General features: G+C 35.4%; 1 long non-coding RNA gene across 1 annotated transcript; it reads right to left on the bottom strand.

The window, feature by feature from the left end:
* Positions 1-1,238: 1,238 nt before the first annotated feature.
* On the bottom strand, positions 1,239-1,805 carry LOC115275831. Its single transcript, XR_003901771.1, has 2 exons — positions 1,765-1,805; positions 1,239-1,438 (listed from the first exon to the last, which is right to left on the bottom strand). It is a non-coding gene; the product is annotated as an uncharacterized LOC115275831 (long non-coding RNA).
* Positions 1,806-4,700: the final 2,895 nt, after the last annotated feature.

The raw sequence follows: 4,700 nt of genomic DNA, 5'->3' as shown, positions 1-4,700 counted from the left end.
ATGTGCCTATCCGACAATAAATATGCAAAAAGTAACATCTAGCTTTCACTCGATTCTCAAGATTTCTCACTCCTAGAATAATCAATTTTTGGAGACATGAAAAAAGTCTAAATATTTCAATTTTTTTGGAATATTTTATATTGCTACCTTATGCTTTTCTAAAAACTTCAAGTAATTATCAGCACACTTGATGAGGGATAAATAAAAATATATCCAGTATAATAGCCACTAGAAAGCTAACCAGAAGGACCTGTGTAATCCATGGGTTGTCCAAACCCTAGGGACATACAGATAGATTTATATGGCATATTTAATGGTAAGTAAACATTTTATACAAGGACAGTTTATTCCTATCCTTACCCATAGCAAAAATGCAATAGCTTATTCCACAACGAGTTTCAATCTTTTTCTTTAAGCATATAAACCCAGAATTTTAGAGAGTAAAAGGAATCATAGATTTTGTATAGACTAGAGGGTCTGAGACATTTGGATTATAAAGATTAAAACGTTAAAACAACAGCAAAAACAATTGAGGTGGAAGAGTACAAAGACTGGTCAGTTTTTCATGGAACCAAACACTTTAAGCAGAGATGATTGAAGTATGTGATGGGGGTGCCCCGGTGGCTTAGTCAGTTAAGCATTGGACTTCGGCTCAGGTCATGATTACATAGTTCATGGGTTTGGGTCTCAGGCTTTGCATTGACAGTGTGGGGCCTGCTTGGGGTTCTTTCTTTCTCTCTCTGAATAAATAAGCTTTAAAAAACCAAAAAAAAATGAATATATGGTGTCTACATACATTGGAATACTACCTAGCCTTAAAAATACAAAAGTATTCTGTAATATGCAACAACATGGGCTAACCTTAAAGATATCACGCCAAGTAAAATAAGTCAGTCACAGGAAGGTAACTACTGTATGATTTCACTGATAAGGGGGATCTAAAATAGTCCAATTCATATAATCAAAGAGTGAAATAATTATTACCAGGGGATAAAAAAAAGGAGTTACTCATCAATGGGCATTAAGTTTCAGTTAAGCAAGATGACTGAGTTCTAGACATCTGATGTACAACTTTATACCTGTAATCAGCAATAATGTATTGTACACTTACAAGAGGCAGATTTCATGTGTTCTTCCCACAATACGATAAGATGAAAAAGAAAATACATTGTAACTTATTCAAAAAATTTAACACCGAATGCTAATATTAATAATAATACTACAAACACAGAGTAAAGGACAATCTGGTAGATACATTTTAATTTTCTAAAAATTTCATCAAATGCAGTAGTTGATTGTTACTCCTGTTGCTCGTGATGTAGTTTTTAACATGCCCTACCCTGGCACATTCTGCTCTGCCTTCTCAACCAGCCACATCTCTCACTCATTTTGCTCTTTGCCTGTCAACTTCCCTTTCTTTTGGTTCTAGAGCAGTGGTCTGCAAAAAGAGACAAAGAAAAAAACTGAGGATGGGGATCACAAGATAATAGTGTGTTGTCTTGATGGCGAAAATATTAGGATTTATTTTACCATTCATCTACAAAACTGTTAAAGAAGACTTCGCTGACATTTCCAGTAAGGCTGACTGTTTGGTACTGTGGTCAGGGGAGTACCCTCCCAGGGTGGAGGAACTCTCTGGGAAAGAGCAGGTGCTTGCACACCTGGACTCCTAGATGGCTTCACTCATACTTTTCTGTCAATTTCCAGAATATTTTAAAGCACTATAGTTTATTCAACACAGGCTTTAAAATAAAATAGGTTTACCTGGCTGGCTCAGTTGGTTAAGCACACAAATCTTGATTTCAGCTCAGGTCACAATCTTACCATTCTGGGATGGAACCTGCCTGCATCAGGCTCTGCGCTGACATCATGGAGTCTGCTTAGGATTCCTTCTCTCTCTCTCTCTCTCTCTCTCTCTCTCTCTCCTCTGTGCCTCCCCCCATTCTCTCTTTCTTTCTCTCAAATTAAATAAATATTAAAAAATAGGTTTACTCTTTTACTAAAGTTTTATTGTGATTGCTTTTTAAAAACAATGCTTTATATAATAGAGTGTTTCTAAATTTTTGGAAATAAGATGGACAGTGACTATCAAAATCTTCTTGATGCCCAAACTTCACTCATTAACACATGGCAAAATTCTTAGGAGAATTATTGTACATAAAGATGGATTCTCAAGTTTTCTTTTTAAAAAAATAATGTGCTCATTTCTGTCAAATGGTTACCTTTAATTGTAAACCTATTCATAATTTTTAAAAAATAAAATTGCTTAACCTATTTGAGGTAAATTTGATGTTTAAAAAATTTTTTTTAACATTTATTCATTTTTGAGAGACAGAGAGAGAAAATGTGAGCTGGGGAGGGACAGAGAGAGAAGGAGACACAGAATCCAAAACAGGCTTCAGGCTCTGAGCTGTCACCACAGAGCCCAATGTGGGGCTCGAACTGACAGACTGTGAGGTGGAGACCTGAGCTGAAGTAGGATGCTTAACTTACTGAGCCACCCAGTCACCCTTACTTTGATGTTTTAATGAGTGAAACAGCTAAAAATATGTTCTTTTAAAGAAATAGTTGTTTTGGGGCTCTTTCTGAGACAGTATTTCAATCATTATTATATAGACATTGAAAGTTATATGATTGTATCACATAATATAGTATGTGTATATTATAAATGTTCTCATCTCTACATACCTTACGTCCATGGAAGCAAAGTTCCCTAATCTCTCAGAATTTTTTAAATGCAAAATCTCTGTGGACTTTATAAAAATTAAAACTTCAACATGCTCCAATTAATTTGCCAGACAACTGACTGAAGCCAGAAAATTATAATTTGCTAGGCAGTTTTAATAAAACTTTTGCTTATTGGGCAAATGGATTGTAAAACCAAATAGTAATTTTGTGTAAATTTATCTAATCATGCAATTTTCCTACTGAGATATGCTCCTTTGTGGACTATTATGTTTTAAAGCTATAATAGCTATTAAAATTAGTCCTCAAAATAAACTGGCCACAGATCAAAGACATTTATCCACTGTATGACAAAGTACTAAAACAAGATGTTAAAAAATGCATAATCTATTCATGACAGTGCTTTTTTTGAATGGAAAGGTTTCTGTACAGGACACGTAATATTTAAACATTTATATTTTTGTTATTTTTGTGCTTTACATACCATATAAATACAATAGTATGTGTATACTCTTCTTTTTTTTTTAATGTTTATTTTTGAGGAGAGAGAGAGAGACAGACAGAGCATGAACAGAGAAGGGGCAGAGAGGAAGGGAGACCCAGAATCCGAAGCAGGCTTCAGGCTCCAAGCTGTGAGCACAGACCCCGACGCGGGGGCTGGAACTCACGAACTATGATATCATGACCTGAGCCAAAGTCAGACACATAACTGACTAAGCAACGCAGGCTCGCCTGTGTATACTATTCTTAGATAAACAAACAAACAAACAAACAGTATGGTCAAAGTTTTCAACTAATTGTTGTACGTAATCAAAATAAAATTGGGAGACCACTGCTTTCTTGAGCCCTGCTCCCAGCAACTTTAGGATGTTATTCATGCTTTGCCACTTGCCTGAAAGGCTCTCAGCCTCTACCTTTAATCTCTCATGACCATTACTTACCTCTGTTCATCCATATCTCAGCTTAAATGACACTTTCTTAGAGAAGCTTTATCTGATCTCCTTCAGAAAAGTTAATTATTGTACTCTCCTGTGGCTCTTTTCACGTTATCTTCACAGTACTTAAACACAGTATGGAATGTTGTAAGCATTTCTGTGATTATTTGTTTAATGTTTCTACCCCTACCCCACTTCCCAAAACACTAGGTTCTCAGCTGCAGGAAAGCAAGTCCATGCATCCCTAGTACTTAGCAGCCTCTGACATATAGCAGATATTTACTGAATATTCCAGTCATGTGTGAATGAATGAATTATCCTTAAAAACGTTGTTATGAATGGATACCAATTTAAGGGTTGGTGTTTGGGAATCATAAGTTGGATTTCTTTTTCCTTTTATTGATAACACAACCAAAGACCAAAGAGATGTAATGTACCCATTATATTAAATTAGTACACCTATCATATAGTTCTGAGACAAGAAATTAGGTCTTCTCATTCCCAACCCAGAGATACTAATATTCTCGTGTTGTATTGGTTTCTATATCATATTGATTTCTTGAGACTGTTCTTTCCCTCCAAATCAGTTATCAACTTCTCCATTTCAGGTATCATGCTTCATCTGTGGTTTTTTTGGTTATGAAGTTTCTACAATTCTGAGGACCCTCATTAAGCAAAATAAAATAAAAACAAAATTGGACATAAAGCTGAGTTGGTACAATAGGTGGTTGATATACTGAATGTAGTTGGCTGTAGTTGCTATCCATGGTAGCTAGAAATAAATTAACTAATTACAAAGATGGAACTAAGAATTATGGGTAGTATCCTTCCAAAATACGACATCTGCAACTCAATCTCACTCTAGCTAGGTCCTAATAACAAGGCCACGTCAAGGCTGATTAACCTGAAAGGAAGGAGTTAGTGAGAAAAGAGACAATGATGTTAACAAACTTTGGTCAAAATAACTTAATTTTTCAAAATTTTTAAGACATACAACTCTATGAGCACATTGTTAGAGCCCCTTCCAGAGCCCTGAAGGGGACAGTAGAAATAAAGCACTTTTAAAATTAAGCTCAATTA

This window comes from Suricata suricatta, chromosome 13, assembly GCF_006229205.1.
Source record: "Suricata suricatta isolate VVHF042 chromosome 13, meerkat_22Aug2017_6uvM2_HiC, whole genome shotgun sequence".
Taxonomy (NCBI): Eukaryota; Metazoa; Chordata; class Mammalia; order Carnivora; family Herpestidae; genus Suricata; species Suricata suricatta.
The sequence above is the reverse complement of the archived record's forward strand: the minus strand, read 5'-3'. Positions and strand labels throughout refer to the sequence as shown.